At 42.2% G+C, this 14,051-nt stretch overlaps 1 long non-coding RNA gene across 1 annotated transcript in view; it reads right to left on the reverse strand.

The window, feature by feature from the left end:
• The window catches only part of LOC145442722 (uncharacterized), a 93,641-nt gene extending 80,714 nt beyond the window's left edge, over nucleotides 1-12,927 (reverse strand). Inside the window, exon 1 of the long non-coding RNA XR_013916139.1 lies at nucleotides 12,895-12,927. This is a non-coding gene — a long non-coding RNA (uncharacterized LOC145442722). The remainder of the gene's footprint in view (nucleotides 1-12,894) is intronic.
• Nucleotides 12,928-14,051: the final 1,124 nt, after the last annotated feature.

Raw genomic sequence — 14,051 nt, forward strand, 5'->3', positions numbered from 1 at the left:
GTCTCATAACTCACATAATAGCACTATAGCACTATTATTTCGTGTTTATTGTATAAAACGTTTCAAAAACCACAAGCAGTCGAAAGCAAGTCATAGACTTCAAATAAACATTTGCACTGCTTTATTTGGTTGATCCAAACTGATATTGCCTCTACAGGACAAATAAAGTGCAAGTTTCTGGGTCCAAATTTACGCTAATAACCAATAATTCTACAGGTTGTCTAGTTTGATACTTGAGCAATAGTCAGCTAACATATGTAAGCTCCAATCTACTCAGGTACCTTACTCCCATCATCTTCATATGTTGCAGGACATTTTCTCCTTGGCCAATGCCCATCTCTGACTATGTTAAGGTTTTCAGGGAAATTATTTAGATATTTTAGCTTCTTTTAAATGTCTGCTGTCCGACATGAACATAATGGCCGTGCCACATGTTTATCAGGGTTAAATGTGCAACATTGTTGTCTGACAAGTAAACAATATTTGAAAGCTGACACATCTTATCCGATCGTGCTCCTGATCAGTGGTGGCTTTTGGGGTAGGCGAGGTAGGCGGTCGCCTAGGCCCCGCCGCCCCCCTGGTTGATTTACGCGCTTTCGAGGGCCCCCTCCTCGGTTCACGCGCTTTTTTCAACTATTTCTCCGGTTTACGCGCTTTTTTTCAAGTATTGCCATTTTCTGAATAACCGCGGAATCCTTGTATCCATAAAGAATATGGTATTGTACCGTAAAGACAGGTCAATCATCAATTCTCATTTTTTAGTAGTCATTTTATGAATAACCACAAAAATCCATGCACCAATGTAGAATATGGTGCCGTAAGCAGTAGTCGATCATTAAATTTCTGCACTAGTTGCAAGAGCTCCCTTTGATTTGATGATCTCCATCCATTTTGCCATTAGCTAAAGGCCTCCCCCTCCTACATTTACGTGAAAGTTATCATTTTGCAGAAAAGTGAAAATACATGTACCCAAGTAGAATACAATACCGTAAACAGTAGTCAATCATTTAATTTCTGCACCCGCTAAAATGACTTACTTTGATTTTATGAAGGGGCCCCCCTTCTACATTTATGCGAATTTTAGTTATAATTTTGCGAGTAACTGTGAAAATACATGTAGAATATAGTACCGTAAGCAGTAGTCGATCATTAAATTTCTGCACTCGTTGCAAGAGCTCACTTTGATTTTATGACCTCTATCTATTTTGCCATTAGCTAAAGGCCCCCCCCCCCTACATTTATGCGAATGTTATCATTTTGCAAATAGCCGTGAAAACACATGCACCCATGTAGAATGTAATACCGCACACAGTAGTCAATCATTAAATTACTGCACCCGCTAAAAGCTTACTTTGATTTTATGAGGGGGGGGGGCTTCTTCATTTACGCGATTTTAGGTTATCATTTCACGAATAACCGTGAAAATATATGTACCCATGTAGCATATGGTACCGTAAACAGTAGTCGATCATTGAATTTCTGCATCCGATAAAAGAGCTTACTTTGATTTTATGAGCCCCCCCCCCTACATTTATGCGAATTTTAGTTATCCTTTTGCGAGTAACCGTGGAAATGTAATGTACCGATGTAGAATATGGTACCGTAAACAGTCGATCAATAAATTTCTGCATCTGCTAAAAGAGCTTACTTTGATTTTATGAGCCCCCCTCCTACATTTATGCGAGTTTTAGGTTGTCATTTTGGGAATCACCGTGAAAATACATGTAGGCCTACCCATGTAGAATATTGTACTGTAAACGGTGCTCGATAATTGAATTTCTGTGCTTGTTAAAAGGGCCTTTTTCGATTTTATGTTAATGAGGTCATCAGACATGGGGTAATCGTGATTAGTAATCGTAATCGATTACGACGATTACAGCATTTTCAAGTAATCGTAATCGCAATCGATTACATTCGAAAAAATTCCGAAGTAATCGTAATCGTAATCGACTACTTCCCATATCTAATCGATTTCTCTGTGAAAGAACGATTACTTTTTATTTGTACAAGGACTATGACAGAAACTGAACATTCGTGAACAAGGAAAAGATGTTATACCAGGTTCGTGACTGCACAAACGCCTGATTTTCAATCGCCACAGCTCATTATTACGTCAGAAGCAGCCTATAGCTTTGCGCGTCATTGTGTAAGAAGTATCCGCAGTAAATAGATATTCGATGTACCTACGTCGTCCATGAGTCTGATTGTAAGAACACCCGCCGTGCTGTATATCAGGTTATCAACGCGTTCCACACGCCACTACTTCGCAGCAGTATAATTTATATCCGCTCTGCCCATAGTTTAAAATAGTAACTTATGTGTTGATGTTTGGTTATGCTTATGCTTAGTTAAACGCAGTTTGACCGTTTCTGCTTGGCGGGCAGTAGGCCTATCCAGTATATAACGTACGTACCCGTACGCCGGACAAAGATTTGAAATATTGTACTCGTCAAATAAAACATAGCGGTTTCCACAACGAAGCACTTGAAATCAACAGCTGGTGATATATATATCATAAGCGAGCCGTTTTGCTATTTCTCGTAACGGCAGCTTGCAGTGCAATATCTAGACCGGGTATTAAGTTGAAGGCAGAATTTTATGTTCGCTTCGTTCTATTCTCATATGACTCTACTTGAAACGGGCGCCTATCGTAATTTCATAATTATTTATTCAGCATTGGGACCTGCCGCCATGGCCTTGGGCTTATCTATCATGTTAGCGTGGGTTGTAGCTGGTACCAGGACCAAAACAGCAATTCGTCTCCCAGTCCAAACGTTGGTCTTTGGCCCCCGTAGGGCGGTAATCTCACGTTAAAGATTGAATTTCGTCAAGAAATTTAGTAATTGCAATATATTACTATTAATTTTTAATCCTCTCTCAGCCCGCGATGGTCAGATATACCTGTAGAGTTTATTTGTTTGAGGTAATCATGGTGTTTGTCGACTACCACAGACATTTACACCAGGCCGATTTCATGCATTTCCGATTCTGTATCTGCCGACTTGCAGCACGGCCCACATCTAAGCTTTTTGTAAGACACCGCTTACGAGGATGAGGCGGCGAGGAGGAGCCTAGATAAACCCCCAACACTTTGGAAGGAATTCCGAAGTCGACCTCGTTCAGACTCGAACCCGCAACCCATTGGTGTTGCAGCCGTGGATTATACCACTGCGCTATCTCGTCACACAATTACCTACCTGTAGAGCTGGGGCAACTTAATTCATAATTATGACCACTGGTTTCTTGTTATAATTACTTTAGTGCATGTTCTTAATTCGTGGCCTCCGGTTTGTTAAATAATCAAAAGATATTGTAGTGGCTCAAACGTAGCAGACTAAAAGAAAAACTTTCGTGAGACGCATGAACAAATTGTCATGTCTTTATATCTGACTGCATGTCTAGCAACTCAAGTTGTAAAGCACTAGGGTCAGTGGCCACTGGCCTCATTAACTATACAATAGGACTTGAAAACATTTTCATCATGGTTAAAAAGCATTCATTCAATGCGGCCGTTGAACGTAACAATTAGTCAAATAATTCATTGGTTTGCTGGTCAGATAGCGTTGAAAAACGTGTTGTAACACCGCCTGCACTTAATTAAGTCTGGTGATGAGTAGACTTAAATTTTAGTGCCGATCCAGACGCATTTGAGTGTGAGCATACTTTTTGACGTGAGTTGAGTAACGAAATCGTTGCTGAGTAGAGAATCGCTACTCGACACCAAAGCAATTGGTCTTCACCCTAAATTATAAACTCCAGATTCCAAGCAAAGCAAGTGAAATTTTTGAATATCACTTTTTTGTTATAGATTGATTTTTATTATTTTTGTTGGATTTTCCAACGTCAAGGGGAGCCGCAAGTTGGCTAGCTGAGAGCCACATGCGGCTCTCAGACCCGCGGTTGGCAATCATTGATCTATAGAGAGGATTTTCAAGTTAATTAGATCTCTCGAAAATACTCTAACTTATGTTGGTTTACGAAGTACTTTTTGAGTCCCCTTCGAGCTCGCTCTCCACTCTATTGGGAAATTTGGGGTGCGGCAGTTATTGCCCTCGCAAGAATGCAAGTCGTTGAGCGCGATAAATTGACCTCTTTGAAAATGGGCAATGGATACATTATGACGTAACAAACAAATGGCGCATCTTTTTTTAAAGGGAGTTTGTTATCACATTAGGCCTTTTTAGCGCAATCCATATATTGTCTTCCAACATAGCTTCTAAGATGCAAAATAAATGTAATCGTGAGTAATCGTGATTACTTTTCCAATGTAATCGTAATCGTAATCGACTACTTCCTGATTTTGCTGTAATCGTAATCGTAATCGTAATCGCGTCATTCAGAAGTAATCGTAATCGCAATCGATTACATTCATGAAGTAATCACCCCATGTCTGGAGGTCATATTGTAACATGGAATGAATTATTATTGAGTATATACTTCCTAGTGGCAGCAGTGTGTATTTCATATCATCAAAATTTTCCAGTATAAGTTTGTGAGATTCTACTTGCTAGCTCTTGATGCCAGCTTTCATATGATACCGGATGTTAATTTATAATGAAGCGTGTCCACTAGGGTTGTCTAAAATTTGGAAAATCCTAAAAAGTCTCCGTGATTGTGTCTCACTCTATAGATTACTGATGAAAAAACAATAACTAGCCTGAAAGAAGCTTACAGAAATGCCGTTAAGATTTCGGTCAAAGCGTTTGAAAGTAGCAGCTCAAGAATGGGCGTGCCACCGACCATAGAACGGCGAGAAGACTAGTAATCAAAATACAACGGCTCTTGATTGGCTAATCGGCTATGCTCCAATGATCACGGCAGCAGCAGCTTGCTGATTAGGTGTTCAAGAAGTCTGCTACCGGCGGGGATTCTGAGTACGCATTCTTAGTATTTTGGCAGGTGATGATTTAAGATTAATTCAGGACATGTTGAGTTACGAAATACATGATGAACAAACAACACCTGCTTCACATAAGCTTTTACAGCATGACTGCTTTATTGTGAAGGAAACGGCCTGAAACCTACATGCCGTGTTTTCATCGAGATAAAACAAAGGCGCTTATGCAAGTGTTGAGCGAATTCACCGTTTCAGTACGGATCCATCATCGGTGAATACAAATATATAAAGCTTAACAATGACACTATACTTTGTGTGATGTTATTGGGCTGAAGCTGTAGTATATAGGTGACGTTTTGAATGCTCTGGGGATCGGCGGAATCAGCCGGTTATGCTTGGCACTTATCAGATGCTTACAGCAAATTGAATGCACTTGTAGGCGTTGTTTAAGTCATTAATGATAATGCAGAAAAGAAGTGGTAATGTACGCATACTCGCATTGGCTATGCTGGATATGGTATGCCAAAGTCCTTATTGATCTCGCTGAAAAGAGGTGTGAAGAAAAGCACAGACTATATGCAGCATATAGTATCAAACTTAGTTTGGATATCATATCCAGCATAGCCTGTGCTTACCTTACACCTCTTTTCTGCAGCATCATTAAGGACTTTGACAACCCTTATAAGTGAGGAAGGTTGGTTCGATTGGTTTGAAATAAGGACAGATTTGTTTGAAATGAGGAGAGTCTCATGTTTGAAATGAGGATAGTCATGTCAGAAATAAGGATAGTCATGTTTGAAATGAGGATAGTCGCTATATTCACTATAAAGTCAGTTGCAGTACCAGGCACGACTTCCCAGTGGTAACCCAGTCCGAACACATCCCAGACATGATGTCCGAACACGCCCCAGACACGATGTCCTAGCGTCAACACAGTCCTAACATACCCCAGACATGATGTCCGAACACGCCCCAGACACGATGTCCGAATGGCAGCACAGGCCGAACACACCCCAGACATGATGTTCAAACACGCGCCAGACACGATCTACGAGTGTCAATACAGGCCTAACACGCCCAAGACACCATGTCTGAATCGCAACACAGACCGAACACGCCCCAGACACGATGTCCTAGTGTCAACTCAGATCCGAAAACAACCCAGACACCATGTTTGAATGGCCGAACATGCCCCAGACAAGATGTCCGATTGGCAGCACAGGCCGAACACACCCCAGACATGATGTCCAAACACGCCCCAGACACGATGTCCGGTTATCAACACAGGCCGAAAACGCCCAAGACACCATGTCCGAATGGCAACACAGGTCGAACACACCCCAGACATGATGTCCAAACACGCCCAAGACACCATGTCCGAATGGCAACACGGACCGAACACGCCCCAGACACGATGTCCGATTGGCAGCACAGACCGAACACACCACAGACATGATGTCCAAACACGTCCCAGACACGATGTCCGATTGGCAGCACAGGCCGAACACACCCAAGACATGATGTTCAAACACGCGCCAGACACGATGTACGAGTGTCAATACAGGCCTAACACGCCCAAGACACCATGTCTGAATGGCAACACAGACCGAACACGCCCCAGACACGATGTCTTAGTGTCAACTCAGATCCGAAAACAACCAAGACACCATGTTTGAATGGCCGAACACGCCCCAGACACGATGTCCGATTGGCAGCACAGGCCGAACACACCCCAGACATGATGTACGAGTGTCAATACAGGCCTAACACGCCCAAAGACACCATGTCTGAATGGCAACACAGACCGAACACGCCCCAGACACGATGTCTTTGTGTCAACTCAGATCCGAAAACAACCAAGACACCATGTTTGAATGGCCGAACATGCCCCAGGCAAGATGTCCGATTGGCAGCACAGGCCGAACACACCCCAGACATGATGTCCAAACACGCCCCAGACACGATGTCCGGGTATCAACACAGGCCGAACACGCCCAAGACACCATGTCCGAATGACAATACAGACCGAACACGCCCCAGACACCATGTATATATGTGTGATCCCCAAATATTCCTGTCCTTGTCAAATGAGCCCAGCGGCAAACACAGGCGACCGGCAATAAATGCAAGGGACATTAGTATTGGCCGAACTCATGTATTAACTTTGAAACTCCAATTTAACAATACCGATCTTGATTCCGGATTTACAATTCCGGAAATACAATTTTAAAGCTAGCAGGTCAACGAAACCAACCATAAATATAGCCGTCCATGTCTGAAATCTGAAAATCGGCATAGTTCCGAATGATCGCTCGATATAATTCCCAATATCATGGTCAATTATTCATTCGGACATGGTGTCTTGGGCGTGTTAGGCCTGTGTTGACACTCGGACATCGTGTCTGGAGAATGTTCGGACATCATGTCCGGGGGTGTTCGGCCTGTGTTGCCAATCAGACATCGTGTCTGGGGCGTGTTCGGTCTGTGTTGTCATTCAGACATGGTGTCTTGGGCGTGTTCGGCCTGTGTTGATACTCGGACATCGTGTCTGGCGCGTGTTCGGATATTATGTCTGGGTCGAGATCGGCCATTCAAACATGGTGTCTGGGTTGTGTCCGAACTGAGTTGACACTCGGACATTGTGTCTGCGGCGAGTTCGGACATCATGTCTGGGACGTGTTCGGACTGGATGTGGGATGTGTTCGGACTGGGTTACCACCTGGTACTACAACTGACCTCATAGTGAATATATAGCAACTATCCTCATTTCAAACATGACTATCCTCATTTCTAACATGACTATCCTCATTTCAAACATGAGACTAACCTTATTTCAAACATGACTATCCTTATATCAAACATGACTATCCTTATTTCTAACATGATTATCCTTATTTCAAACACGAGACTGACCTTATTTCAAACATGACTAACGTTATTAACATCGTGTCTGGGGGTGTTAGGACTGTGTTGCCAATCGCACATCGTGTCTGGGGCATGTTCCGACATCATATCTGGGTTGTGTTCGGCCTCTGCTGCCATTCAGACATTATGTCTGGGGCGTGTCGGCCTGTGTTGACACTCGGACATCGTGTCTGCGGCGAGTTCGGACATCATGTCTGGGGCGTGTTCGGCCTGTGCTATTATTGCCATTCAAACATGGTGTCTGGGGCGTGATCGGTCTGTGTTGCCATTCGGACATGGTGTCTTGGGCGTGTTCGGCCTGTGTTGATACTCGGACATCGTGTCTGAGGCGTGTTTGGACATCATGTCTGGGGTGTGTTCGGCCTGTGCTGCCAATCGAAAATCGTGTCTGGGGCGTGTTCGGCCATTCAAACATGGTATCTGGGTTGTGTTCAGACTGAGTTGACACTCGGACATTGTGTCTGGGGCGTGTTCGGTCTGTGTTGTCATTCAGACATGGTGTCTTGGGCGAGTTAGGCCTGTATTGACACTCGGATATCGTATCTGGGGCGTGTTCGGTCTGTGTTGCCATTCGAGCATGAAGTCTTGGGCGTGTTCGGCCTATGTTGATACTCGGACATCGTTTCTGGGGCGTGTTTGGACATCATGTCTGGGGTGTGTTCGGCCTGTGTTGCCACTCGGACATAGTCTCTTGGGCGTGTTCGGCCTGTGTTGATACCCGGACATCGTGTCTGGGGCGTGTTTGGACATCATGTCTGGGCAGTGTTCGGCCTGTGCTGCCAATCGGACATCGTGTCTGGGGCATGTTCGGCCATTCAAACATGGTGTCTGGGTTGTTTTCGGATCTGAGTTGACACTAGGACATCGTGTCTGGGGCGTGTTCGGTCTGTGTTGCGATTCAGACATGGTGTCTTGGGCGTGTTAGGCCTGTATTGACACTCGTAGATCGTGTCTGGCGCGTGTTTGAACATCATGTCTGGGGTGTGTTCGTCCTGTGTTGCCATTCGGACATCGTGTCTGGGGCGTGTTCGGACATCATGTCTGGGGTATGTTAGGACTGTGTTGACGCTAGGACATCGTGTCTGGGGCGTGTTCGGACATCATGTCTGGGATGTGTTCGGACTGGGTTACCACTGGGAAGTCTTGCCTGGTACTGCAACTCACTTTATAGTGAATATAGCGACTATCCTCATTTCAAACATGACTATCCTTATTTCTGACATGACTATCCTCATTTCAAACATGAGACTCTCCTCATTTCAAACAAATCTGTCCTTATTTCAAACCAATCGAACCAACCCTGTAGTTATAAGTGAATTCAATTTGCTGTAAGTATAACTGCCGTACATAACCAGCCGATTCAGTCGATCCCTAAAACCTTCAAAACTTCAGCTATATACTACAACTTGGGTCCAATAGGATCACGCAAAGTATAGTGTCATAGTCAAGCTTTATAGTTGTATTCACTGATGATGTATCCCTTCTTAAACGGGGAATTCGTTCACCACTTGCATAAGCGCCTTTGCTTTTCCTCGATGAAAGCACGGCATGTAGGCTACAGCCGCTTCGTTCACAATAAAGCAGTCATGCTGTAAAAGGTTTTGTGAAGCAGGTGTTGTTTGTTCATCATGTATATCTTAACTCAACATGTCCTGAATTAATCTTAAATCATCACCTGTCAAAATACTAACAATGCGCATTCAGAATCCCCGCCGGTAGCAGACTTCTTGAACACCTAATCAGCAAGCTGCTGCTGCCGTGATCATTGGAGCATAGCCGATTACCAATCAAGAACCGTGGTTATTTGATTACTCATCTTCTCGCCGTTCTATGGTCGGTGGCACGCCCATTCTTGAGCAGCTACTTTCAAACGCTTTGACCGAAATCTTAACGGCTTTCCTGTAAGCTTCTTTCAGGCTAATAGTTGTTTTTCATCAATAATCTATAGAATGAGACACAATCACGGAGACTTTTTAAGATTTTCCAAATTTTGGACAACCCTAGTGTCCACGCTGAGCCTGAATATCCATAATATCAAAGGAAATAGTCATTTGAAAGCCAATGAAAGCATGTAGGCTATTATAGCCTATATATTGTTGTTTACTGAACCATTCTCATGACTCAACATATTAGTTGTGGATTAGGCCTGTCCTTGTTATGACACATTCAGTCCTTCACAGAACTGTTACAACTCGACGGCGAGTTGGACTGGAGCAATCGCTGCGAGTAATGACTGACTGAGCATAATTAACTGGCTAATAAGTCCGGACACAGTAAGTTTCCCCTTGTGTGTATTGTAGAATGTCGATCAAACAACCCAGACTATATCATACCGTTAAAAAATACGCTGACATATACTCTAAATGAGAAATTACATTAATTAGAGTCAGATTCAGAGCGGCGTGGAAGCCCTGTTTACACTGCGAAGACTACGGAAAGACTGAGCATGTACTAGGACACTTGCCCTCGTGCTGCGAGGCAGTCATGTGTGACAGTATCATAGATACAGGCGTAAAACCACCATGACAAGGCCTTTCCTGAATGGAAATCCATTCCCAGGGTTGTCATGATGGTAAATTTGTTCATTTCTTGTCCGCGGATTGGCAGCGTATTTTCAAAACTTTACCACGCTATATGTGCACCCGGTACAGTCAGTCAGAAAGTGTTTATGGTGTTGTCACAAAGCGTTTTTTTATCACAGGTGGATGTCTTTTAATCGGTGGTGTACTACAGATAGATATGCAATAGATCTTGCATGCATGAAAGTTTCTAGCGGCCTAATGCCTGATATTTTATGCCTCAAAAATCTATGTCGATATTTGAAAGATTTGAATGGCTATCATTGAGAAAGGTGTACGGAAGGCTACATATATTCAATTTGTTGTGAGGTTGATAATTTAATATGATGTCACAGAAAAAGACCAAAATGTGACCAAACAATTTAGCAATGGAATCAATTTCAGCAGGGCAGAGGAAAGAATTAAATGATCACAGGGCAAGTTTTTGCAACTTTATTTACAGCTTCTGGCAGCTTCCTAAATACTCGGAAGTTATGTAGTATTGTGTTTTAAGCTGTTTGGAGGAATCTTATATTGCAACTTTGCTTCATTTTTTCAAGCAACTTTTTGCAGCTTTTTGATTTTTCATGCAACTCACTTTTTACTGGAAATATTTGGTACTTCATGTAAATAGATCGCTTGATTATCACTGTCGTTTAAATTTGAGGTCATTTCTCATTTGACATACATTCAGGCTAGACCGCTGTAAATTATATTACTACTGGGTCAATTTTTTCAGGCTGTTGATTTTGTTGAAGGCGCCAACACTGAGTTTTGCGTCAGTGCCTTGGATACGCATCGAATCAAGTATCTCATACCTTAATAATTTCAAGAAACTTATCCATGAATGTACCTTTTTAGTGTAACTTTAGTGAAAAATAAATGCGACTTTTCACTTCTAACTTTTATGAAAAATATGTGCAACTTTCCACGGATTTGACCGCAACCAAAATTTGCCCTAAGATCAGGTGTTGCATAAGACAATTTTGACCATTACATTCTTGAAATGGGCTACCAGTTCAATATAAATATGAGTCGGTAAACAGCATATTCAGTAAGGCGCACTCGTCAGTTGACAACCGTACATTTCATTAGCTACGATGAGTTTGGTGTCACTCAGTTATATGTTATGTTGTAATTGGTAGCATCAGTATCTCCTAATTACTGCAGTCAAGTATCTGCTACAATGCCGCGAGTACATGCTAAATGTAAGTCAGGATCTCAGAAAAGGAAGTGGTTCAGAATTGGAAAGAAGGCGACAATGCAAATTTTGAACTACTACACAAATATTTAACCATCTATGTCAGCTCAGGAATGTTCTGCAAAAATTGAGGATGTTGCTGTTTTTCCACCAACTATAATGCCTTATAGACTGAATGATGTAACAGTGCTTTCAAATACGTATATTGTATTTGATTGTAGTGGTCTCTTGTCTATGCTATTTGTGGCGTTTTAGTGTTAATCCAACCAGGCAAGTTCTTACAGACAAAAATATTTTTTCTATAATAACTTACAATTTTTTCATTAGTGCGTGTTGTTTCGTGTGTGTAACTGTTTATTTACAAATTGCGCTGCTACTATAGTACCGTATCTCCGCATACTTCAAAGTTTGTTGTTGTTGCTGTCATTGTGACAATGAGAATATCATGGTTTGTGATTTTGATTGTTGCGTCATACTTCGCCTTTTTGGTTTTGCTTTTAAATCTATTTAAATCCCTTAGGCTGAAGTCAACTCTTGAAAAGAGGCACCCAAAAATTCTCTGAGTTCAATAAATATTATAGTACAATGGATGTTGTATTGAAAGCTATATTCTTACAGATCGTGCAACTAGCTCTTCACAGGTGATACCAGTACTGATGTGTTCCTGTGGTAATACTGGTGTTGTACCACATTGTCGCACATTTTGCTTCTATGCCTTATCATGCAACAAAATCTTCTTTGTAGCAAAAAGATAGGCCCAATCCAGCACCTGGCTGAAACCTTGACGTGGTGTGCTGGCTTATTACTGATGTCAGCCGACAGCTTTCTGGATTGATGTGGTCTATTTGGCGTGCAGTTGCCTTGTTATACTTTTATGTCATGCATCATCTAAAAATAGTGCATTGAACGCTCTCGTATTCGACATTTCGGGCTGGTGACGTCATATTTTGTGTTACGATTGTTGATGTTGATATACGCTGTTCTTTCGAATTCTCTACTAGTTGCTGACGATTACCCCTGACGAGTGTCAGCCGAAAATATTCGGGTTCATTTCAATATGAATATACTATTCAATTATTATTCATGCTACATCCCATAATTTTTCTAAAGAGGTAGATCTCGAAACACGCTATAGTTCACTTGAGTCACTTGTTTTCGAATATGCCAAGTCGTTTATTGTACTGTGGCATGACATTATAATTATTTTATATGCTGAAAGCTTTATCATGAAGTACAGACAAAGCACTACCGGAACAGTGTATACGAGGTGCAGAACAATAAAAGTACAATCAACCGTTTGGGAGGGGGTCTGGGGGGGCGTAGCCCCCAGAAGTTGCGATAATTTAGATAAGGAGGCCCCCCGGAAGTATCACCTAGGGCAGGGGCGGGCAACATACAGCCCGCGGGCCGGATCCGGCCCGCGAAGGGATTTTGTCCGGCCCGCCGAGAGTTTTTACTCTGAAAGTGAAATTTTATTGTGAATGTACTGACAAATTTTATGCGTCACAGAATGAATCCAAGTTTGCGAACCAGAGAAAGATGGACAGTAAACTAATTGCTCAGTTCGGGTCTACTTACATTTTCTACCGTGTACCAGTGTTGGAATGACCGGAGTAACCTTTTTCGTATGACTTGGCTTATTAACTTGGGTCACCTTGAAAAAATGACTTGACTTGAGTCGACGCGTCAGAAATGAAGATTGACTCGTGACTGAAGCAAAATTTACGAGTCAATTTAAAGTCATCATGTAATTGATGTTGACTAAATCGCTGTATCTTGTATAAGTTCGTTGAACCTGCATTGTTATATCACAAATAAATTGATCGCAAACGCAGTGATCGGAGCTTATACAACAACTTACGTTGTCGTAAACTTGCTCACCTCAACCAACCCTTTTGTATATAATTTAAATCAAACGAATATCGCTCATACGTTTATAATTGTATATCGTTGATAAGTAGGTGGGTAGGGTATTGAACTATATCATTTTTAAACTTTCTGAGGTTTCGTATGTTATCCTGTATTTTGACTGGTATTTAAAGACTGAGGCTACACACCGCTCTACTTGCGTATAGTTGAGCAGTTCTGCGTATGCGTGAGCGACACAGCGCCTTTTGCGAGTAAAATCAACTCTTCATTCCATTACTCTTCGCCAGTTAATCCGCGTAAGCGGTGTCTTACACGAAGCCTAGAAGTGGGCCGTGCTATAAGTCGGCAGTTGAGAAATAAATATGAAGAATATTGGCCCGGTGTAAATGACCGTAGTAGTCGACAAACACCATGAATATCTCAAAACAAACAAACAAACTATTTATTCGTTCGTCGATTCCGAATAAATGGGCACCTTCATCTGTACTTAAAACAGTTAGCAAAATGAAATGAATTTGAATCATGTCTAGTACTTTGAAATTTCAACTTGACTTGACAAGTGACTTGACTCGTGACTTGACTAGAGTCACCTTCAAAAATCGAGTGACTTGACTTGACCCGAGCCACCTTTGAAAATCAAGTGACTTGACTTGACTTGACT

Source organism: Botryllus schlosseri, chromosome 7, assembly GCF_051294905.1.
Source record: "Botryllus schlosseri isolate E-star chromosome 7, Bs_hap1, whole genome shotgun sequence".
Taxonomy (NCBI): Eukaryota; Metazoa; Chordata; class Ascidiacea; order Stolidobranchia; family Styelidae; genus Botryllus; species Botryllus schlosseri.